This window comes from Sminthopsis crassicaudata, chromosome 1 (genome assembly GCF_048593235.1).
Source record: "Sminthopsis crassicaudata isolate SCR6 chromosome 1, ASM4859323v1, whole genome shotgun sequence".
In the NCBI taxonomy this organism is placed as follows: Eukaryota; Metazoa; Chordata; class Mammalia; order Dasyuromorphia; family Dasyuridae; genus Sminthopsis; species Sminthopsis crassicaudata.
Genome location: NC_133617.1, coordinates 55,422,509 through 55,448,033, shown reverse-complemented (window position 1 = coordinate 55,448,033; position 25,525 = coordinate 55,422,509). Strand labels below are relative to the sequence as shown.

At 35.7% G+C, this 25,525-nt stretch overlaps 1 protein-coding gene across 3 annotated transcripts in view; it reads left to right on the top strand.

Annotated features, from left to right (window-relative positions):
- Positions 1–25,525, top strand: part of GNG7 (G protein subunit gamma 7) — a 375,778-nt gene that overhangs the window by 23,799 nt on the left and 326,454 nt on the right. The window contains exon 2 of one of the 3 annotated variants that reach the window (XM_074304294.1): positions 13,292–13,478. The exons of 1 other annotated variant lie outside the window; for it this stretch is intronic. The gene's annotated coding sequence lies outside the window, so the exon portion shown is untranslated. Of the gene's footprint in view, positions 1–13,291; positions 13,479–25,525 lie in introns of those variants that run through there. One more of the 3 variants, XM_074304312.1, reaches the window with a different exon arrangement.

Here is a 25,525-nt window from a genome sequence, read left to right as displayed (position 1 = left end):
TACAAATTAATGGTTGAAATTGTCTTTGAATAGAAGGCTTGCTCACTTTTCCTTTTTTTTTTTTTTTTTTTTTTCCTTCTTTTTTTGCTCTTTTCCCTGGGGAAAAAGAAAAGTAGAAAAGTATTGTTACTTTTCTCATTTATCTTTTCTTTGAATTGTATTTCTAAACTGGTTTTTCTTTGTTCTCTTTCCCTGCTTTAACCTGGGATTTCACTTGACTTAAATATATAAGTGATGCTAGTTAACTGGGTGACCTTAAGCAAATCACTTTTCTCTTTTTGGACTTTTAAATTTATCTTTTGTAAAGTGAGAGATTTGATGTAGACATCTTTTTGAGGATTTCCTTCCTAGCTCTAACATGTTATGATCTAAGGCCTATCTCAAGTCTAACATTCTCTGTGTTCTAGGATCCCTTCCAGTTCTGACATCCCATGTTCTAAGATTTCTTCTGTTTTGGTAGTCTCTGATTTCACTCCATCTTTTTTATTTTTAATTTTGTTAATCTCTCCTTTAGTTTTAGAATATCAAGTTTGGTATTTGATTGGGGTGGCTTTAATTTGTTCTTTTTTCTAGCTTTTTTAGTTGCAAACCCAATTCTTCTCTATTTTATGCAAATAAGCATCTAAAGATATAAAATTTCCCCTTATTACTGCTTTGGCTGCATTCAATAAATTTTAGCATGCTATCTGATTATTGCCATTCTCTAGGATGAAATTATTAATTGTCTATAATTTGTAGTTTCACATATCTAATTCTTTAGGATGAGATTATTTAGTTTCCAATTACTTTTTGGTCTATTTTCTCCTGGTCTTATATTGCGTTTGGTTTTTATTGCATAATGATCTGAAAAAAAATGCATTTACTATTTCTGCCTTTCTGCATTTGATTTTAAAGTTTTTATGCCCTAATACTTGGTCAATAAGTTCCATGAACTGCTGAGAAAAAAGTAAACTTTCTGTTTCCATTCAATTTTCTTCAAAGATCTCTCATACCTAACTTTTCTAACATTTTGTTTATTTTCTTAACTTCTTTCTTATTTATTTTGTGGTGTGATTTATCTAGTTCTGAGAGAGAGAGAGTTGGGATTCCCTACTAGGATAGTTTTGCTGTCTGTTATTTTTGCATCTCTCTTAACTTCTCCTTTAGGAATTTCCATGCTATACCACTTGGTACATATATGTTTCATTATCTATGGCACAGTAAGATAGTTTTTTCCTTATCTCTTTTAATTAAATCTATCTTTGCTTTTATTTGATCTGTTCATTCTACCTTTTAACAAGTCAGATTTTTCCCCAGATATAGATGTGAGTATATAGTCTCTTAAAATCTTCCCTGCTTAAAAGAAATATTGATATCTTTTATTCCCCAAATATATCTCTCCTCCTTAGAGACTCATCCTTTGTAATAAAGAATTTTTAAAAAGTAATTTAGCAAAACTAATCAACACATTAGTTATTGGACAGTATATGCAACATTTCACACTCTTATTTCTCCATCTTTGCAAAGAAGGGAAGGAGGTACATTTTTCATTTCTTCAGGAACAAGTTTGATTATTGTAATTACATAGCTTTTCTTTTCCTTTCCTTTCCCTTTCCCTTTCCTTTCCCTTTCTCTGTCCATGTCCACTTTCCTTGTTGTAATTTTGGTGTATATTATTTTCCTGGTCCTGTTTACCTTATTTTACATCATTTTTTGATAAGTCTTCTACTTCCCTGAATTTTTCATATTCAGTGTTCCTTATAGTGCTGTAGTATTGTTACATTCATGTATTAAAATTTGCTTACTGATTCTTCCAACTGATAAGTTTATTTCTAGTATTTTTATAATTATAGGTACTTTATTTCTAGTACTTTAGGTACTTAATTTCTACTATTTTTTGCTACAAGAAGTACTACTAAAATATTTTGATGCATTTTTCTGACTTTTAAACTTAGTTTTATATAAAGAAAATAGTCAGCTATAGTTTTTCTACTTTATTATATTGCCATTGCCCCTGTTTTAATCTCATTTGGTCTCCTGGCAATGCAATACATTGGTCTCTACTGTACAAGTCTACACAAGACTATCAAGTAACAGAATTCTAAGCAAAGCATAATTGGAAGTAGAAATATTCTTTGGGAGAAGTAGGGTAGACATTCCAAAGTCAGATAAAAATTACTTTAATATAATCTGGTGTTTTGGATTATCATTATCATAGCTTTCCATTAAATGTCATAATCAGCTTTGAGCATGTGTGAATAAAGTGATTTAAAGAAAACCTATAACATATATTGATTGGTTCCAACTTATTTTCAAAATTTGGGATCAGATATGCTAAGGAAATTATTTAAATTGCTGGTACTTTAAATGTACCTATAATTATAAAAATCAGAACCAGAGGGAGTCCTAGAATTTCAAAGTGAAAAGGACCCTTAAAATATAGAACACAATATGTTGAGGGAAGGGACAGTTTGAAGGAACTTTGAGATCATCTGGTTCAAAACACTTTTAGACCTACTTTTCTTCCTAGCTATTTCTAAGTCATGCTTCCAGTAGTCCAGTCATACTCATCCTTTTACTTGTTTGCCTCTCACCAGAACCTTAGACTCTGCTTCTTACTAGGCTTGGATAGTGAATCATCTCTTTCTCTTGTCTGGAACCAGGCCTCAACATTATTTCTTAATTATTTCTAAAACTGTGCCAGCAGGAGAGAGATCTTTTCCTTTTCTAGCTTCCAGTTTATGTATTGATTTTCTCTGTTAGAATGTAAGTGAGGACAGGGACTGTATTGATTGATTGCTTATAGCTGAATCTCAATCCATAGTACTAGGTACAGAATGTCCTCATAATAAAACTTTATCTCTATTATGCATTCATTTATTCATTCTTTCTTATCTATGCATTTTAGAATCTCAGGCTCCTTTCAGATCTCTGCTCAAGTGTGACTGATTAAATGAAACCATTCCTCACTAACCTCCTTAGTGCTCCACCCCCACCTAATTACTGTATATTACTTTGTATGTATCTTTTATTTAAGACAGCAAAAGAAGAATTGTTTAGTTATGATTTTCCTATTTATTTTAGAGTTTTTTGTCTGGTATACTGGCCATAGCCTACTAAAATGCACAAAAATGTTTTTTTTTGTGTGTGTGTGTGTGTGTCAGAAACAAGAAAGGGCCCATTGGGCATGTTTTATGCCAAAATCCAAACTGTGAGGTGTGTAAAATGGAATCTAGATTTTCTTTCCCCAGATATCCAAGGTTACTGGCTCTTCATTGGTTTCCCATAGATTGTGTTTATCAAGAGACGGGATCCTATTTGCCAGATACAAGTAACTTTGTGTTTCCTTTTCTTCCTCCACCCCTCATCACTTTTCTTCATCCCTTTTGTGTTAAATAGCTGTTTTATATTTCTTTCCAGATCTTCTCTTCCTCCTTATTTTCCCAGAACTGTATGAATGCTTAGTGTATCTCTTAGACCTCTCTCCTCTTTACTAAAGTCTGCTTGCTCCATCTCCCTTCCATTTATGCCCCCTGGATTTATGAATTATATAAATATAATCAGGAACTTTACTTAAATTCCCTAGTACACAGTTGCAAAAAATAGCTGTACTATGCCTGCTAATAGTTTTGTTTGTGCAATAATGTTACTTACTTGTAAACATGTATCTACCAAGTAGAGTGTAAGCTCCTTGAAAGCAGATACTGGCTAACTTGTATATTTGCATTCCTTCCACCCTGTCCAACACTTAGGAAGATTAGAGATGTAGTAAAAGCTTGTTGATTGACCATTCTGTGAGATATGTAAAACTGTTTCTGGGAATGAATGAATGGCTGTACATTTGAACCAGTTATGTGCTGCAGTTGTTAGAAAGTGTGAGAATAAACAATGCAGTGGGAGGAGAGAGAGAAAGGCCAAGACCCAGGAATATATGAGAGATCTGGATGGTCCGGCACAGATAGTGAGAGATCTTCTAGAAACCAAGACTGTGAAGCCTCCGTCCTTTAGCTTTATCATGGCAGTATGTGTCATTTTGTGTGGCAGATGTTGGACAAGGTCATATTGAACACATTCTCAGAAACAAAAGGAAGAGAAAATGCTTAGGAAAGATCTCTGAGGTTTAGAGTAGACCATGAAGCTAGTGTGTAGGGAGACTGCAGAATTCCTTGCTGGCAGCATTGATTATGCCATGAGTAAATAAAGGAGAAAAGTATCCACACCACAAAATATCCTGAAGATAGAAACCTGATGCTTCATTTACTTTTCTGACTTCATTGTGCTTTCCAAATCTTCATGTTCTGAGAATAAGTGGGTTTTTGTTCTTGCTGCCCTATTCAGCCATTGGCACAGCTGCTTCTCTGTAGGAGGTTGCTAGTCAGATCTCCTATCTGGGCAGACCCTGAGTTGGAAGACTGTCCCTGAGTGCCATGCTTCTGTTATAGCCAGAGGTGCTACAGAGGCTTTGACTTAGTGTAGGAGTATGGAGAATGAGCATAGAACTGAGGATCAACAGGGACTCTTGAGTAGCCATCTAAACTCTGCTACTGATTGTCATCTTTGGAAAGTTACTTCTCCTAGATCATAAAATTTAGAGTTGAAGGGGATCTTAGAGGTTATCCAGTCCATCAATGAACAAATGACAAATTACAACAATTACAAATGAGGAAACTGAGGCTCTGAGAGATTCATGAACATACAGGTAGCAGAAGCAGGATTCAAGACCTAGGCTTGAATCCAGGAGATTCTTCTCCTCTGGACAAATGAGGGGATTGAACTAGATGACCTCTGATTTTTTTTTTTTTTTTTTGGCAGTTTTTCAATTCTAAGTTGAATCTAAGTAGCCCAGAGAACCAGGTAATACAGATAAAATGCTATAATATCCAGAGGAGAGGGAAGTGATAGTCTTAATGTAGTCTAATGATCAGGTTGCATCTAACTGTTATGGGTTCTGGGCAATTTATTTGAGTTTATACAGGTGGGCCATCAGGATAGCAGAGGGTCTAAAATGATGTTGTATGAGAATTGATTTGATAGAGCTAGGGATGTTTTGCTTGGGAAAGAGAAATCATTGGAAGACTGTGGTAGCTGCCAAGCATTTAAAGTTGTAGAAGGAACAATTAGATTTAGCTTGTTTGGCCCTAGAAGGCAGAACTAGAATGAAAGAGTGAAAGTATCTGAGGCAGGTTTCAGTTCAATGTCAGGAAAGACTTCCTAATTAGAGTATACAGAAGTAAGTTGTTCTATGCTGTGGAGGTACAGATTGAGTTAGATAGCCTCTGAGGATCCTTTGAGAGATAATGTGGTATGGTGGGAAGAATACTGGGTTCAGATCAACAAAAGGCCTCGGTTTGGATTATGGGGTTCTTACTAGTGAGGTGACTGTGGTTAGTTTATCTTCCCTGCAACTTGTCATTGCTTTATTTGTAAAATGAATATAATAATAATGATAATACTTATCTGTCTCAAACTGGATGTCCCATTAATATCTTAAACCTAATATATCCAAAATTGATCACATCTTTCCCTCAAACTCTCCTCTCTTGACAACTTCCTCATTACTGTCAAGATTGCCACTTTTCTGCCACGTGAATCCCCTACATTCACAACCTGGGGGGCACCATCAAGTCTTCTCCCTGTAACTAATGAAATTTCCAGTCCTGTTATTTTTACCTTTCGAAACACAGCTCATGTGTGTCTCATCCAGTCACCTCTCCTCTGACATTGTATCTACCTCACTCTTAGGTCATTGCCATAGTTGCCAGTGGGCTTGCCCACCTTAAGTCTCGCCCCACTCCCTTCTTTCCTCTCCTTCCATGCCTCACTTTCAGTATCTCATGGAACTTGGAACCCTTAGACAGCTGCATTGTAGAACATATTTCTCTGAACTTGACAGAACTTCGGCATAAGCTCTAGGTATCCTGACTGTGCAGGTGTGAGGGGGGTGTTACCATGAATACCAGAGCTCACTGAAAGAGCCCTTTTCAACATCCTGGACGAGATCTGTTTGAAATGACAGTGCTGCCCACACACTCCAGGTATTCAAAAGCAGATGAACTGGTGTGCTGCCAACTACCATTCATCATGACAATTGTGGAGCACACCTACATTGGCAGTGGTGCTGGTGGCTCTTTTGAAGTAAGTATTACATAGGAGCCCTGTAGGGAACGAGCAATTGGGTGGTGTTAAGGATAAGGAAGCACCCCACCCTAAATGCTGGTTCCAAAATGAGTAACGAAGATGAGGCAGGCTTTCTGGACCACATCTGAAATGTGAATAGGCTATTTTCATGTTATTGATCTGGGAGGCAGCTTGTGTTTGAAAATGGAAATAAGAATTTTGGGGAAATGCTCTGAAGAATAGGATGGTGGGGAGGAGAATATACTAACTTGAATAGGTCAGTGAAGGTTTTCTTGGAAGGAGAGGTTTCTGAGTTGGGCCTTGAACAGTTTGGGGAGGTGGACAGGTGTTCTGTTCCAATAATAGTTCATAGGGCAAGCAGAGCCATGGAGATGGGAGAAGAATGAGGACTGAAAAAAAGCTCAGTTTGCCTAGAAAGTAAAGTATATGTGAGATTGATGTGAGATGAAGATGGACAGATAGATTGTAGGCATTCTGGGTTGAGTCTTGAATATTAGGGTCAGGAATTTATACTTTATTCAATAGACAGAAGATATTGAAGTTTTTTGAGAAGAATGACATGATTATAGCACTGATTAGAGCTGGCAGGGACTTCAGAGTCTATTGGTCCAACTTCATTTTACAGAAAAAATTGAGTCTCATCAAAGTTAAATGACTTATTCAAGATCACCCAGGTTGTAGCAGCAAAGCCAAGCTAGGATTGCATGTAGAACTTCTGATTCGGGACAGCCCTCTCTCCATGATACCATCACGAGTTTCTGGCAATATCCAAGATGCTGAGGCATCCTGCCCAAGGCCAAGGACCAACCAGGCTGGATTCTACTGAACTTCTGAGATCAGTTATGTTCAGGGTGGTATGACAATGGAAAAGAAAGATTACTTGGGTAAGCCAATGGATTGGATTGGATTGGAAAGGAAACACACTTGAAGCTGGGAAGCCAAATAGAAAGCTTTTATAATTTTCTAGGCTAGAAGAGAGAGGACCTGAATTCAGGTAATTGTAGTGGGTAATATGTATGAGGAGATAGAAATGATCTTTCTGTGACAAGATTGGCAGATGATATGGCATGCAAGAGGCAGAAACATTTTCAGGTCTGGACTATTGGCAACCTCTCTTTGCCAAATCTAATGGTCTTTTCTCATTATCCTTAGCTTCTCTTTGATGTTTGTACTTTCTTTCTGAAATTTGTTGCTCCTTTGGCTTTCTTGATATTACAGGGTATTGGTTTATTTTATTACATTTCTGACCACTCTTCCTTCAACTGAATCCTTTCTGTATGACATAACTTGGATCCCAGATCTTTTTCATTGCCATAATCTCTCTCCTACTTGAGCTGTATTTCCCTATTTCTTTCTGCTGTTTGAATCTTCCACTCACATATTTAAAACTGAACTCACAACCACTTTCTTACTCATTTTCTCCTCTTTCTAACCTGGATCCCACTTATGATTTCTTCTATCAATAGGACCATCAATCTTTCAATGTCTAGGCTTCATATCTCAATAGCTTTGATTCTTTCACCTCAATCAGTTTTGAGTTTTGTGTACAATTTTGTCTTAACATTCTGCTTTTGCAGATCTCTTGCAGGAATTATTGGAATTATTTCATCTCCCAACTATTTTCCCCTTGTCTTCCTATAGTCTTTCTCCCCCATTCCAACCTGGAACTCTGAAAACTCACTTTAATTAAATACTGTGTTTATTCACTGCCCTGTTCAGAAACCTTCAGTGGTTTCCTATTAGGTCCTACATAGACTGACTCTACCCATTCTATAAATTGGTAAGTATTTACAAAGCCCCTAAGATATCCCTGTCTATCCAACTTATCTCACAAGTTCCCTTGGTGCCAAGCTGGATTAATTTTCTCCTTGCTCCATCCTAGCTACAAATACTCTTCTGCTAAGCTTTTTATTTTATTCTGGTCCCACTCCCCTCCAGGCCATGTTCTCATGTCTGCATATGTCCTGAGGGGCTTGCTTGGGATGTTGTAGTGGAGCTCAACCTTTCTTGGCATCAGATTGCTTTGGCCCATTTTCAATTCGTATTTCTCATGGTCTCTTTTTCAAAGCAGCAATTTTCCTAGATTTGATATATAAGGAAATAGAGTTATGGAGAGATGATGAGAAGCTGCTTGACAGCATGATTGTTTCCCTCTCCCTTCCCCAACCCCCATCTCTCAAAGGAGCAATATTCCCCTGCTAATTTACATATTCTGTACTTAGGATCTTGATTTTCTAGGTTATATATAATCATCTGATAATTAGATGCTATCATACGAACTTTCTGTTCTCTTAGTCCAATTTTAAAGTATTTTCTAAGAGGGGCAGCTAGGCATTTCAGTTTTTCAGTCTTTTTTGACTCCATTTTCTTTCTTTCTCTCTCTTTCTCTCTCTCTCTCTTTCTTTCTTTTTTTCTTTTTCTTTCCTTTTCTTTCTTTTTCTTTCTTTCTTTCTTTCTTTCTTTCTTTCTTTCTTTCTTTCTTTCTTTCTTTCTTTCTTTCTTTCTTTCTTTCTTTCTTTCTTTCTTTCTTTCTTTCTTTCTTTCTTTTTCTTTCCTTTTCTTTCTTTCTTTCTTTGTTAAATAGTTAAAAAAAAAAAAAGCAACTGGGACAGGATATGTCATATGCAGTGATTGCAGGTAAAATACTGCCTGTTTGGAGTTTAGTACACAACTACTTTTAAAGGGCAGATTAACAATATGAAATGTTTGTTCACCTGTATATATTTTTTATTCATTAACTAATTGGTTGAATAGCTAAGTTAACATTTACAGAGAGTCTAAAAACTGTTCTTAGCCCCTTCTGCCCTTTTTCCTTTCCTTTGTAGCACCATTGCAGAATTGGAAGAAAGCTGCCCAGAGTCCAGGGTTACTTTGTATTATATGTTGTGTTGTCAATAGATCTAGAGCAGAGGTGTCAAAAACATGGCAGGCCCTATGCAGTCCACAAATACTTCTAAGTTTGGCCTAAACCAGATGAAAATGTGATTGGGAAATTTAACAAAATAAATAAAAATGCAGTAAAACACATAATATGTGGTTTTCTGAGTCAAAATGAGGGCCTCAGGGATCCTTATATGTAATTAATGGTCCCTATTTTTATTGAGTTGGAGATGTCTGGTCTAGAACTCAACATATAAAACTGTGGTTCTAGACCCTTTATGAGGTCTCATAACTGAATGTGGAGATTACAAAATTATGACTTATTATCAGTAAATGTTTGATTTGTATACTTATACCTATACACCCAGGGTCATGTAAAAATTTCTCATGTGAAAAGGGGTTGCGAATGGAAAAAGTTTTACAAATCCCAGTCTAGAAGACCAAATCCTATTTCATTAGATCAATTCTTTTTGGTAAATTTATGGAAGATATGGGCAAGACTTGAAGATGATGTAGAGTAGGCATGGTTGAATGGTGACCTGCATCCTGAAAGGGAATCGCTCTATCAATAATATCAGTACTTATTCAGTGAACATTTATTAGCCACTGACTGTATGCAGAGATTACTATGCTGGATCCTAGGGGACAGCCCGAGTTTAAATTACACTGGTTCCAGGCCTTATGTATCTTACAATCTGCTAGGTGGATAAGACACAGATAATTGTGAAATAGTAGAAGGACATTAGTCAGTTCTGAAAAAGTGAAGTCAGAGGATGAAGGTTATTCCAGCTGAAAAGTTTCAATGTTAAAAAAAAAATCAGGAATTTATTCATGGGGAAAAAAGAGGAAAATTATAAAGGAGTGAAAGAGAGATCAGGAGTTTCCTTAATGAACTTCTAAAATAAAAACTTGCCTGATGGTATGGATGTGATAATTTTTTGTGCTCAATTCAACAAGTACTCATTAAGTTCTTGGTGTTACTTAAGGTCTTATGTTAGGCTCACAAAGATGAATGAGCTCATTCGGGGCATAATCTAAAGAGGGAGGCAGTATAGTGCAATAGAAAGAATGATGGATTTGAAATCAGAGATACCTGAGTGTGAATCCTCGATTTGCTCTTTCTACCTGTATGATCTTGAGGAACTCACTTATCCTTGGCTCAGTTCTCTTCTCTGTCAGATGAGGATGTTGGACTAGATGACTTCTCTAGAGTTCCTTCCAGATGTGAATCATCATCATTTAAAGATTGCTAGTGTAGGTGTGGAGATAAGACATAGACACATGCTACAATGAATAAGAATAGCTTCCACACCCCAAATGACATATTGTCAAAGACATTGAAAGAGAGTTCAAAGGAAAGAAATCCAAACTATGAACAGCCACGTGAAAAAATGCTCTAAATTAACTACAGAATTAAATTAATAATTAGAATTTTAACTATTCAAACAGTTCTAAGATTCTACCTCACAGTTAACAGTTTGGCAAGGGTGACAGAAAATGGAAAATAATAGTTGTTGGAAGGGCCAAAGGAAAAGAGTCATGTTAAGTACACAGAATTGGTCTAACCATTCTGGAAAGCAATTTTTTTTAAGGTTTTATTTTATTTTATTTTATTTTTCTTATTTTTTTTATTAATTTTTTAATTATAATTTTTTTTGACAGTATATATGCATGAGTAATTTTTTTTATAACATTATCCCTTGTATTCATTTTTCCAAATTTTCCCTTCCCTCTACTCCCTCCTAGATGACAGGCAATCTCATACATTTTACATGTGTTACAGTATAACCTAGATACAATATATGTGTGTAAATCCAATTTTCTTGTTGCACGTTAAGTATTGGATTCTGAAGGTATAAGTAACCTAGGTAGATAAATAGTAGTGCTAATATTTTACATTCAATTCTCTGGAAAGCAATTTTGAACTATACCCCAAGTCACTGACCTATGCGTACCTTGTGACCCAAAGAGATCAAAGAAAGAGAGAAGAGTCCATGTGTGCCAAAATATTTTCAGCAGCTCTTTTTGTAGTGGCAAAGAATTGGAAACTCAGGGAATGATTATTCATTGGGGAGTGGGGAATCTGGAATGTAATGGAATATCATTGTGTCATTAAGAAATGATGGAAGATGGGCGCAGCTAGATGGTACAGTGGATAGAGCACCAGCCCTGAAGTTAGGAGGACCTGAGTTCAAATGTGACCTCAGGCACTTAACACTTCTTGGCTATGTGACCCTGGGCAAGTCACTTAATCCCAATTGCCTCAGGGGGAAAAAGAAGAAAAAGAAAAGGAAATGATGGAAGAGACAATTTCAAAAAAAGTTGGAAAGACTTGTGTGAACTGTTAAAAAATGATCAGAATCAGGAGAACAACTGATACAATAATATTATTATAAAGAAAAACAACTTTGAAAGATTTAAGACTGATCACTGTAGTGAACAAACCCAAGTCTAGTATAGTGATAATAAAGAATGCTGAGTATTTCTTGACAGAGAGGTAAGTAATGGACTTAATTTGCAGAATGAGATTTAGATTTTTGGGTGTGGAGAATATGGAAAGTTGTTTTCCTTGATTATGCCTATGATATAAGACTTTAGCTTTTCCTTTTTTCCTCTCAGTTGTGGGAAGGGAAGTGGAATAGAGTAAAAAAAAAAAATTTGAAAAAGAAGTTTGAAATAGTAATAGCAGTAATTTGTGCAGTACTTAAACATTTATTTCTCCATCTCAAATCTTGTGAGATAAGTAGTACAAGTATTATTATTCCCATTTCAAAGATGAAGAAACTGAGCCCCAAAGAAAAAGATATGCCTATGGTCATATAGGTAGAAGTGTCGGAGTCAGATTTTGGACCTGGATCTCCTGCATCCAAATCCACCTTGTACAGCTAGAGTGTTGGGTCTGAGTTTAAATTCAACCTCAGACACTTAGTAGCTGTTAGATCTGGGCAAACCACTTACCCATTGTGTAGTACTTCATTTTCCCAGGGTTGTTATGAAGATAAAATAAGATAATATGTGTAAAGAATTTTGGAACCCATAAAGCACTATGTAAATGCAGTCTGTTATCATTTCCATAAGATATATAAAAATCCAGCAAGAAATTTAAGAATGGACTATTCTATTTTAGCTTTAGGGTATGGGGTGGGGGGGTGTATCAAAGAATGTTTCATATAAAAGATAATATTAGAACTAGGTCTTGAAAGATGAGTGGGTTTTCAGTAGGTAGATATGTTTGGGATGGGGGTGGCTTTCCAGTTTTAGGGGACAGTGTAAGCAAGTACTTATGTCAGGAAAGGACAGAATTATTTCTGGAGAATGATACATCAGCTTGTCTGGAGTGAAGAATATGTTAAGGGGAGCAGTGGAAGATTATCCTAAAAAGGGAAGCAGAATGTCAACAAGCATTTTATTTATTTATGGGCCAAGCTTTGTGCTAAACTTGGGGGCCATACAAAGCTAGGCAAAAACAATGCCTTCCTTCAAGGAGTCCCATTCTAATGAGGGAGACAAACCATTATGTACATATGGTTATATATTGGTGAGATTTTAGTTGAATATGAAGAAAGATAGGAGAGAGATACAAGGAGATAGCTTTCCAGACATGGAGGATCATGCATGTCTTTGGGAAACAGAGTGTCTTGTATAAAGGGCAGCAAAGAGGCTATTTTTTTGGATCTAAGAGTGGAAAAGAAGAAAGAAGGGAGAGGGTAGTAAGGTGTAAGAAAAATAGAAAAGTGAGAAGGGACTAAGCATTTCTTAAGCACCCACTATGAACAAGACAGTGTGCCAAGTGTTGGGGATACAAAGAAAGCAGAAAACAGTCCTTGCTCTCAAAGTGGTTAGTACCCAGTCAAAGAAAACATGCCAAAGAACCATGTAAAAACAAATTACATAAAGGACTAATTGGAGATCATCATAGGAGGAAGGCTTTGATATTAAAGGAGACTGCAAATAGTTTCTTGTAAAGGGATTTTAGTGGGGACTTGAAGAAGTCAGGGAGATTAGGAGGAGAGATGAGAAGGTAGAGAATTCCAGATATGGGGGACAACCAGTGAAAATGCCTGGAGATGGGAATTGAGTATCTTGTGCAGGAAGGGGAAGGAGGGCCAGTATAGTTGGATCACAGAGTATGTGGAGGAAAATAGAAGAAAGCTGGAACTTTTTTTTTTTCCCCAATGCTTTTTTTTTTTTTTTTTTTTTAAGTTTTTTTCAAGGTGCACAGGAAGAGAGTTCACATAAGGAAATTAGAAGAGGGAAAATGCTCCCTTTCATACTCTTTTTTTTCTCCACACAGGCTTACAATCTGCAAGAGCCACTGGAGCCCTACTGGCTACAGAGGGCATCATAGCTCCTATTGTGTTGAGAAACTCACTGGGGGATTTGGAAGCAGGTGACTCATATTGCTTCAAGTTGGGGAGAAGAGAATATAAACGTGGTGGCTGGCAGGAAGAGGTCTTATCCTACTTTGCGGAACCTTCCAGGTATCAGCATTATCTGGATAAATGACACCCCATTTTTGAGAAAATTGTAATTTCTAGATACCTGTTCCCCTGTCCCTGGAACGTGGGCTCTGAGAACTACTACTGACTTCGAGGGGAAAATGGTAGAAGAGAAGCATCTCTTTTGAATGATGGGCTGGAAGAAATAAATCATACAAATGAGTGTAGATTGTAGGGAGCCACTCAGTTTATTGAACAGGGTATTGAACAGGATCAGATCTGTAGTAGCTGAGTATGGGATAGACGAGAGTTGGGAAAGACTTGGGATAAAGACCAACCAGAAGTCTTTGCAATAGTACACGTGTAAGGTGATAAGGGCTTTCGTGAAGGTAGTGATGTGTCAGAGGAGAGAAGGGGATGCATAGGAGATATTTAAAAGATACCTAAGTATGAATCTGGAGTGCTGCAAAATGGTGGTATCTTCAGTAGTAATAAGGAAATTAGGAAAAGGGAAGGGGTAAGATAATGAGTCAAGTTTTAGGCATGTTGAGCTTATGATGTCTATGGAATATTCCACTGTGATTGGAAGTTAGAAGTCAGGGTGGGATAAATAGATCTGAGCATAATCTGCATGGCAGGGGAGCTGATGATGTCACCAAGTGAAATAGTGCAGTGAAGGATGAGGGCCTATGATACATAGAGTCTCGGGGGACATTCATGTTCGTTGAGTGTGATCTAGATAAAAATCCAGGAAAAGAGGACAAAGAATGGTCAGATAGGTAGCCAAATTATGAATATTGGGCAAAAGAAATTTGAATTGAGAAGATGAAGATAAGTCAAACACGGCATTCTAGTTCATTGATATGCTCACCACTAGTTAGAAGACCCTTTGCATAAGGAAGACAGAGCTCTGTCTTAGTGGTATGGGAGGTCTCATTAAAAAGATATCCAGTTGGTTACTATGTACCCTTGCCATTGGAAGACTGACTTGTGAGTTACAAAAGGGCTAATCTAGGGGTAGTAGTATTCCTATTATAGATTTGTAGAATTGCCACTCTGACATTTTGTAAATGAACATATTCATTCATCCATCAGATTACTTTGAATTCCACAATATGATATAGTAGAAAGATCCCTGAACTTTGGGTCAGAAAACAGTGCTGGCTAGGATCTGGCCTAATTCTGCTTTCGACAGACATTCTAGCTGGGCAGCTCTAGGCAAATCCCTTTACTTTTCAGCACCTTATTTTTCTCCTCTGTGAAATATGGACATTAATAGCACCCAATTAAATGAATTAACGTGTATAACATTTTGGATCCTTTAAAATGTCAGCTACTTTCCCTGGCCCTCCTACAAGTCACTAGCTGAGTGACTTTGGGTGAGTTGTATAATCTCTTGAAGCCTTAGTTTTCTTTGTAAAAGGAGAATGATGAGAAAAATTGTTTTATTTTACTTCACTGGGATTTGAGGAAGATCAAATGAGAATTTATGTGAAGTACTTTGCAAACTATAGGGTACTTAAATGTTAGCTCTTATTTTAACTGTTAATATTATTCTTAAACTGACATCTTTCTCTGATGCCTCATTATACCATAAGGTAACAGTAGGCCCCCAAAGATCACAGCAGTAGAAAGCAGGTTGAAAGGCTTGGAGTATGAACTTGAAAGATGCTGGGCCTGACAGTCCAAGATCAGCCAGATGACATGACAGAGGATCCCAATAACTTACGAAGACTAAGCAAATAAGACATGAATTTTCAATTTTTTTTTTGTAATTAGTATTTTATTTTTCTAATTATATGTAAAGATAGTTTTCAACATTCATTTTTTAAAATTTGATTTTTTAGATTTTGAGTTTCAAATGTCTTTTCCCTCTCATCCCTTCTCCCCTTGTTAGCAATTAATCTGATACTGGTTATATATGTGCAATAATGTAAACATGTTGTGAAAGAAGAAACAGAACAAAAGGGAACAGCCACAAAAAAGTGAAATAGTATGTTTCAATCTGTCTTCAGACTCCATAGTTCTTTCTCTGGATGTGGAAAGCATTTTCCATTATGAATCATAAAAGTATTTAAGTCAGCCTTAAGGAAAGAATACTTGAAATGATAAAAATCATAGAAATAACAATATTTGAAATAATTTTTTGGTAGTATTACTTCCTTTTTTTTTGAGGCTAGTACCTTGTAAAACCATCAAGTGTTATAATGAGTGATGTGATCTAGGATAGCATTACAGGTAGAAATAAAAATAGGGGATTTTGTGGTAAAATTTCCGTTTACCTGTTCCCAATAAAACCTTTTATTTGAATTGAAATTGGGAAAATAATTTTGTTAGTGCCAAATCTGACTTTGAATTTTATAGTTGTAGTTCCTTGAAATTTTTTCATATTTATGTTGTTAAGTCTGGATGAAACTGTACTTTCCCTTCCTTTTCCTCATTTTAGAAATCATAGTCATTAGAGATTAGAATATATCTATATTTCTCAGATATTGTGTGCCTGTGGTGATGTATTAATTATATACTTTTTAGTTAAAAAAAACCTCATGAACCTAATCAATCTTTAAATTAATACGTAAGGTTACTGTCTTTTAGAAGGATTTTAGGAAAGAAGCCTCTCATCAAAAAACAATAATAAAACTAGTTAGATAAGTTAAATAACAGCATAATGTGGAGAGTTCAGAATCAGGACACTTGGATTTGGGATTCTATTTTATTTCACTATGTGATATATTAGGCCTTAGTTTCCTCATTTGTAAAATGAAAGAGGATGGGCTAGTTGATTTCTAAGGCCCTTCCTAACTTAAATTATGTGTTTTGAAATCCATCCTATCCCCTTTTCTAGAATCCTTTAATTATAATTCGCATGCAGCTTACTTTGTTGGGGGGGTGTAGAGATGACAACTTTTTGTTTGTTTTTTGAAATCATCTTACAGGAAAGAAAATTTGATATTTATTATGTTGGTTGGTTACCCAACTTGGAACATCTCTAACTGCTAATAGGCTTAATTAGATATTTGGCATACAGACAATTTTATTTATATGCCCACCCAATATTCTTTAGATATTTTTGGCTTAAAGGCATAAAGGAGGTTAGAAGATTCTTTGTAATAGCTCTTTGTTTAGAACTCCCTTTTTTGCCTTATTTCAGAATGTGATTAAATTTTACAAGGGAACAATCAATATGGGGAACTGTTTTTCCTATATATAATTAGGTTCGCTTCAACAAACATATATATTATTCTTTTTAATTATCTTGAAGGAAGACTGTTTTCATGTAAAATTCAGTTTTTTAAAAAAATGTAAATTCAATAGGGTTGATGGTTAAGTTTGTGGCATTACTTGTTTTTAGTTTTTTAAAATTTTATTAATTCAGATACAATTTCTCATCATTTAGACACATTTCAGCACAGTTCTTCTTCTTGATATTTGTATTACAAAAAAGGATCACATAATTTCAGAGCTGCAGGGGGCTTCTGTAGCCATTTATTTTAGCCCATATCTCTGTGTAAAGACTTCCAAAAGAGGGGAATCCACCATGTCTCAAGAAAGCTCATCCCATTTTCATATTCTCCAATTGTTAGGAAGTTTTTCCTGACATCAGGCCTAAATTGACCTCTTTTTACAATTTTCACCCATGGTGACTGTACCTCTGATTGCACCCTTTGGGACCAAATAGAACAATTCTCATGACAATCCTTCAGTTATTAAAAAACAGTTATTATTATTCCCCTTTATTCTACTCTTCTCACCCTAAATATCCCCAGTTTTTAAAAATTATCCTCATGTGATTTGTTCTCAAAACTTTTTACTATTCTGGTTGGTCTTTTCTGGAACTTCTGTAGTTTATCAATGTCTTATTTAAAGGATAATGCTCAGAGCTGAACACAGTGCTATGGGAATATCTGGTGTCTACAGTAGTATCTATGGATAGAGCATGCCTCATCCAGGGATGGGAAATACCTGGCTCACCCGAAGACTGTATAAGGCTGACTGCTAAGGCAGCTGCAGGTAATGATGAACTGAAAGCTAGGTACAACAACTTCCCACAGCTTGAGTTCCAAAAGTTGATAATTTTGAATGGCCCACGAATAATGTTATAAATATCCAAATGGCCCATGGCAGAAAAAAAGATTCCCTACCTCTGGCTATTATCTCATTCTTCGAAATTATGCCTTTTTTTTTTTTTTTTTTTTTTTTTTTTTTTTTTTTTTACTGCAGCTCAAGATCACACTTGGATTTTTGGCTGCCATATCACTCTGACAACTCCTTCTATGTTGTATACTTAATCTATCCACTGATTGAGTTTTATTTTTTTCCCTTTTAACTAATATACTGCTTTGTAAGATAGTTTGTGATCTGATACTCTTTTTTCCTTCCCATTTAAAATTTTTTTTTCTCTTAATATGGTCTTTTAGGTTTATAATTTTACTGATGTTGAGCCAAACTTTTATGTTTGATATAAATCCAAACTGGTCATAGTATATGAACATTTTAATATGTTGCTATAGTCTTTTTCCTAATATTTTACTTAATATTTTTGTGTCAGTATTCTGTAGAGTTTTTTCCCCTCTTTGCTTTGCTCTCCCTTATTTGGGTTTTAAAATCATATATTATAGAAGGAAATTGGAAATTCTGTAATTTTTTGATTTTGAGATTTAATTTGATTTCTTTAATGCTTCTTCCAGCCCTAAAATTTCATTACAGCTCTGATGTTCTCTGTTTTTAAAATAGTCTCTTCTAGCAATGACATTTTTATGATTCTAAAGCATAAGTGATGCTGTTATAAAAAGGAAAATGAGAAAAACCTTATTTTTTTCCTTGTACTTAGCTCAAAAAGTTCATATAACAACATATTCCTTGAAATCATGTGAATGGATACTTTGGAAAAGAACATTTGCAGGCTCTGATTACCTGTCTTTTTGGAGAATGTATAGGTAGGAAAAATACCAGATTGGAAAAAAGAGATGAAATCTACCTTTGTTTCTGCTGCTAACTGGATGTATGACCCTGGGCCAATCTCATGTGAATAATAGGGACTTCAGACTAGATTTTTAAAAAAACCCATTTATAGTATGGGGAAGCTTGCCTCTGAACAGGATCTCTGCTTCATAAACTTTCCTGTCTTTGTTAGCTTTAAGCTACTTCTTGATTTGTGATAAATTTATATTGTTATTGTGAAGATAATTGATGGCTGAAAACTATAAGGAAGAAAAAGAGAAAGAGAAGTTTTTTTTAAAGCACAGATTTTGTATTTCATGCAAAATACTTTGTAAGGAAAGGTGACAATAGAAACATATATCATCTAATATTTTGCTATTCTTGGAGTTCATGCTTGGAGTCTTCATTTAAGATGAGAGAAAAGGTGAGATATTCCATCACTGTGGAAAGCTTGCTCAGAGATCTTATTTCACTACTTAATAGCCATGTGACCTTAGGTAAGACATTCCCTCTTTCAAAACCTCATGGTGCTTAGCTGTAGATTAGAAACAATAGTTCTTTTATTTTTTGTCTTATAGTTTTGAAGAAAATGTTTCGTAAACTTCAAAGTGCTATAGAAATTGGAATTACTATTACTATGTTTTGAGTTCTAAATATCTTTTCAGCTCTGATATTCTGTGAACATCTAAACCTCTTTACAATGAAGGATTCTTGTTCAGATATGGATGAAATCAGATGCCCTTGGAAGTCCATTGGAGCTTTATGATCTTGTAAGGTCCAATGTAGCAACATTTGTGATAGTTATAAGGAGCTTCCAATAGTTAACTGTTTATTCTTTATCCTAATGAGCAGAAGGAAAAATGTGAATACATCTAATCCAAAAAAATATCATCACAAACTCTTAGTTTTAACTTTTCTCTTAATCTGTCTCCTCACTTACAAAATTGACATAATAGAAATTTCCATTAAAATCTTTCTCATGAATAGCAGTGACCACTAGTTCTTGAAAGCTGTGGCTACAGAACACAAGCTCTGGTTTGCCAGCTGGAAAGACCTTAAGTATGGCCTGGAAATGGATTTTCTCTTGCAGGATCTTAACAGCTTCAATGAAGTCAGAGGCTCATAACCAACTTGGCAACTAATTGAATTTTTTTTTTTTTACCTCAGCACTTCAGGATAACTTTCTCTCAATGTGCAGAGGGAGGAGGTTGATAAGACGATAGAGGACATGCAAACAAATTAGTCACAATTCTCTTTGAATATTTTGAATCTTTGAATATTCTTTTGGTGGGGCCAGTTGTGTGAAGCAAAGGAAAGTCTGGAGGGATAGGAAGAAAGAGTTCCAATTATGCCAGTCACAAAACCTTAGACAAACCATGTATCCTTCAACCCTTCAGGTTTTTTCATGTAAAATCAGAATAATACTTGCACCATCTCTCTGAGTGGGCTTTTAGGAAAATGTGATTTTTTTAAAAAGTTAATTGTAATGTGACTTTTTACTCTATTCATACAAAATTGGTGATAATTGGCCTGTTCTTTGTCTTGTTCAGGCCACAACTAAAGAATTATATTTAGTTCTGGAAACCACCTTTTAAATAGGATATTGACAAGATAGACAATTTTTTGAAAACTCATCAGCCAGGCTTTGCTTGAGGAACCTTAGAGTGTAAAATGTCAGAGCTGTGAGACTTCTAAAATTCTCAAGACAAATCTCATTTTTGGATGGGGAAACTTAAGCCCAGATGGGATGAAGGACTTGTTCAGGCTCTTCAAAAAAAGGCATTGATAATTCAGGGGACTAGAAGTCCTAGGCCAGGATTTCCCAAAGAACCTGTTGGCAAACTGGGGGCCACTTGTTCCTCTTAACTCCCCCAATTTTAATGCCTTAAAGTGAAAGAGAAGTACTGCTTAAAAAGCAAATGATTCACACTAATTCATTGTTGGTAGAATTGTGAATGATTTACATAATTTTGTTTTATATTTGAAAGGAATAGCAAGTTGTGTATAGTAGATTTGCAGCTTCATGCACTATCATCTTTTAAAAATTGTACTATTTTATAGAAATGCTTGTTTTATTCTATGAGTTAAAAATAAAATAACTTAATTTTTAAAAAGCATATAAAGGGAATATCAAATATGATCTCTTATTTTCTTTTCTGACAATGGCAACCTAGTGTGGAAAGTCTTTATTTTAATGTAGGTTGCAGTTAGTTACTGGAGAACACTTACCTCAGGGAATCCAAGCCAGCAATCACTTTTATCCAGGTCAGTCTAAGATCTCTCCTCAGAGAAATTAACTTGGAAGAGAATTTATCATAATTTTGAAAACTGGCTATTGAAGCATGTTTATCAAGCCTGATTTTGGCATTGGGCCAGTGAGTTGACCTGGCTGTCATTTAATTTGTGATATTGTAATATTGCATAGCATTAGGCAAATAGGAACACCCTCATTCCATGATATTAATGCTATTATAACCAGAGTACTTCACAGCAACTTACTGTTATCACCTATTCTTAAGTCTTTGTTTCCCTATTATGATCTTTCAGGTCTCTAATAGACTTATAATAAACCTTAAAATGCCCCAATTTTGGCCACATGTTATAAGATGTTATCTTGTATTTTCACCAGAAATCAGATCCCTAGAGAGTGGGTAAAATAGCCTTTCAGTCTTCTTTTTTGTTCTTTGCATATAGAAATGTTTGCTGATAATCAAATTCATTATTTAAATAAAAAACTTAATTGGTCGCTTATGTTATATGTCCAAGATGTCTGGGCACAGCTGTGATGGGTATAGCTGTGATGGATACAGTTTGATCACATCTGAATGTGGGGTGATCCTTAGAAGCTGGTGTTTTCTGCCCTTTAAGAATTGGGCTGGAAAAAATGAAGACTAGACCTTGTATTACATGACGGAAGTTGCTGGTATCCCATTAAAGCAGTATGGTGGAGTGAAAAAGGGGTTCGGAATTTCATGGCAGAGAAGCTGGGCTTTGTAACTTTTTACCTGTGTGACCTCAGGCCTCACTTAACATTTCTGAACCTTGGTTCCCTTAGTTGTAAAAGGGGATGTCAGAATGTATGATTTTGAAAATCCCTTTTTGCTCAAAGGCTATGAATACACAAAGCAAATTTTGTCTGAATGTTCTGAGCTTCAGAGAACTGATGTAGCAAACAGGGAAATGAATTGTTAGAGATGAATGGAGGGCCCGGGGCACAATTTGTTTAGTGGCCAGAATGAGGTCTGTTATGGAGTTTTTTGTTTTCTAGAGGCCAGGATGATTTATTGTGACAGTTTGCCTTTTTCTATTCTCTTAAGTAGACTTTTTTTTTTTTTTTTTTTTTTTTTTAATCCCTGGTGGAAGCAGGTATACCAGGAATTTGGAGGGTTCCTGATTTTTGTGAATGTAAAATTTCAGTTTATTTGAATTGGAGAGTTGGGAAAATGATACTTCACAAATATATAATGTTTAGAATTTATGAACTACTCTACATTTTCATTTAATCCTCAACAGTTTTGTGAGATAATTAGTATATGGGGTAGCTATGTGGTTCAGTGGATAGAATGCCAGTTCTGAAATCAGGATGACCTGAATTCAAATTTATCCTCAGACATTTAATACTTCCTAGCTTATATGGCCCCTGGGCAAGTCACTTAACTCCAATTGCCTCAGCAATAAAAAAGGGAGAGGGGAGAAAGATATATAATATATTGTCTTGGTTTTGCAAAAATAGATTCAGGACGGCTAAATGATTTATGGTAACATGAGTTTTAAATATCAGAGGTAGGATTGGAACATTTTAATAGCATTTCTATGCTGTTGAAACCATCAGGACAATTCTGTGTAATGAGCTCCTGTTGTGTGAATTTGCATAGTAGCATAATATCTCAGTATCCCTTTATACAAGCTTTGCTAAAACTGTTCTACATAGGGTCATTTTTTTTTAGGGAGGCTCTGAGCCATTGTTTTGCAAATGGATGAGATTTCCTAATTCATAACATGGAGTTATGATTATGACATAATATAACTTAGTTTATATCAATTTGGTCAATTGACAAGTGTTTATTAAGCACTTAACATCTCTCAGGAATTGTGCACAACTCAGATTGGAGGTGCTTTCTACAGAAATAGGGAAGTGTGAAAGAGGGTTAGGTTCAGATGTTAAATTTAGTTTGTGTAATCTGTGTAATTGATAACTGGGAGGCAGATTACTAAATTTTTCTGATTATAATATAATAATTGAATATCAAAGCTGAAAGGGACCTTAGGACATGTAAGGTCAGAGATCTGAGACCATAGATTGTGGAAGGTCAGACCTGGAAGGGATGATAAAACTGAGATCCTAAAACCTTCATCTAAGTCCCAAAGGGCACAAAGGAGAAGTGGTTTGCCCCAATTTCTTTTTTTCCTCAATTGGGATCATCACACATATAGATAGAAAGGACATTTAGAGAGTACTCTCCTGCCTACTGCTTAGGAAAGTTCCTGAGAGAACTCTGAGTAAATTTGAATGAAAATGCTTTGGAAAATAAGAGTGACACATGAGTATAAGGTTGGTCATGTAGTGATAGCACCAAGAACTTCAGGAGTTGTGGTTTTGTTACTATTGCTACTATTACTATCTTACCATTGTATCTATTTGTGTTAGTATTGTTACTGTTATTGTCTGAAAATTTTAAATTTGGGCTTGAACAAATAAGAATTGGAGCTGATCAAGAGGCTCCTGGCACCAATCTAACAACTTGTTGGTTGGGTTGTAGTGGCTTTTTTGGAATTTTGGCTCTAATGTTAACTTGCTATATGATCTTGGGCAAGTTCTCTCCCCTCTTCTGTGCTTTAAGTTTTCCCACCTCTGTCAAAGGAGGGATCCAATTAAATGATTTCTTAAGATTATTTCTAGCTTTGACATTCTGTGTTTTTCAGGTTGCTATGGCATGTAGGTTGACCCATTCTCCTTCTACTTGGGCTTCTGTCTACATGGCTATCCTTATAAGGATCAAATAATATTTGATTTATTCTAAAGATAAAATAATTCTTGCCCTCTAGAATCATCAAATTAATTTCTTTTTTCAAGTTGGGTTATTATCACTGTGATGTTGACCTCTGAGAATAAGAGCTCTTTCATTTAACAGCACAAGGAAGGAGAATGATAACTTATTTCTATGGTGCTTTATTGTTACAGAACATTTTGCTTAAAAACTTACCCTGTTAAGTAGATAGTGCAAACAATTTTTTATTTTCATGGTACAAATAAAGAAACTGAGGCTCAGCTATATTAAACAATTTGCCATCAGTTACATGTTAAAAAGTGCTGGAGATGGGACTTGAATCCATGTGTTCTAATTTCAGAGACCCGAATCCAATGCAGCACAAATACAGTGCTGTATTTTGGCTCAGGCTGCCCTTACATGTGGATTTCCTGCTCTCCATCCCTCCTGACCTTATGTTAATGATTAAAGGTTCTGTGTAAACAGGGAGTTTCTCTAGGAGACGAGAGTAACACTTACTTGCCATCTCATGAGCTCATAGCATCTGTATTTTCTGAACTGTTGCCATGAGACAGACTTCAGAATCATAAATATAGGTATTATAAAGCTGTGGCAGAGCAGGCTGCTCTGGGAACATGGGTTTTGAGGAGACAGAACTGAATTGGAAGCTTCACTGTAAAATATGCCAGTTGAAAGGAACCTTCAAATTCAGTTCTATATAAACATATATTAAAACAAAAAATGAAATGATCTCTGCCCTGAAGCAGCCAAATATATTCTCCTGGAGGTAAACAGCAGGCCCACAGTTAAATGACACAAAATGATTTGGGCCTGGGAGGGGGGGGGGGATAGGAAGCACCCAGAAAATCAGGAAAGGATTCTTTCCTGTACAAGGCAAAACTAAGCTTTTCCCTAAACTGATTACTAACTTTACTATTTAAGTTGAAAGCACCCAGATTTGCATCTTTGGAGTAATTTTTTGACTTTACTGTCTTTTCCCCTCCTCCACCCAATCAGTTGACAAGTCTTGTTGATTCTACCTTCACCCAAATCTTACTTTGTCATCACTTTTCACCTATATAATTGCAACAGCTTCTTGATTGGTCTTCCTATATTCAGTTTCTCCCTTCTCCAATTAATCTTATACATAGTTGTCAAATACATATTCCTTAAATATAGGTCTGACCATGAAATTTTGCTTTAAGAAGCTACTTTGGCTCTCTAGTGCTGATGGATAGAGATCTATGCATGCTGCCACTCTTGACATTTAACACTCTTCACAAGTTGGCTCCAACTTATCTTTCCAGACTAATTTTATATTTCTCCCCTCACATGTTGCATATTCCAGCCAAATAAGCCTCCTGCTGGTTGCCAGACACAATATCCCATCTCCCAATTCCCGACCTTTGCATAGGCTGTCCCCTGATCCTGAAATGTTCTCCCTTTTGACTGTTTCTTTTTCTTTTTTTTTTTAATTTAATTTTTTAAAAATTTTATAATTATAAATTTTTCTTATGACAGTATATATGCATGAGTAATTTTTTTTAATAACATTATCCCTTGTATTCAATTTTCCAAATTTTCCCCTCTCTCCCTCTACTCCCTCCCCTAGATGAGAGGCAATCCCATACATTTTATGTGTGTTACAGTATAACCTAGATACAATATATGTGTGTAAATCCCATTTTCTTGTTGCACATTAAGTATTAGATTCCAAAGGTATAAGTAACCTGGGTAGATAGACAGTAGTGCTAACAATTTACATTCATTTCCCAGTGTTCCTTCTCTGGGTGTAGTTATTTCTGTTCATCATTGATCAACTGGAAGTGAGTTGGAGCTTCTTTATGTTTAAGATATCCACTTCCATCAGGATACATCTTCATACAGCATTGTTGTTGAAGTGTACAGCGATCTTCTGGTTCTGTTCATTTCACTCAGCATCAATTCATGTAAGTCTCTCCAAACCTTTCTGAATTCATCCTGCTGGTCATTTCTTACAGAGCAGTAATATTCCATAACCTTCATATACCATAATTTACCCAACCATTCTCCAATTGATGGACATCCATTCATCTTCCAGTTTCTAGCCACTATGAAAAGGGCTGCCACAAACATTTTGGCACATACGGGTCCCTTTCCCCTCTTTAGTATTTCTTTGGG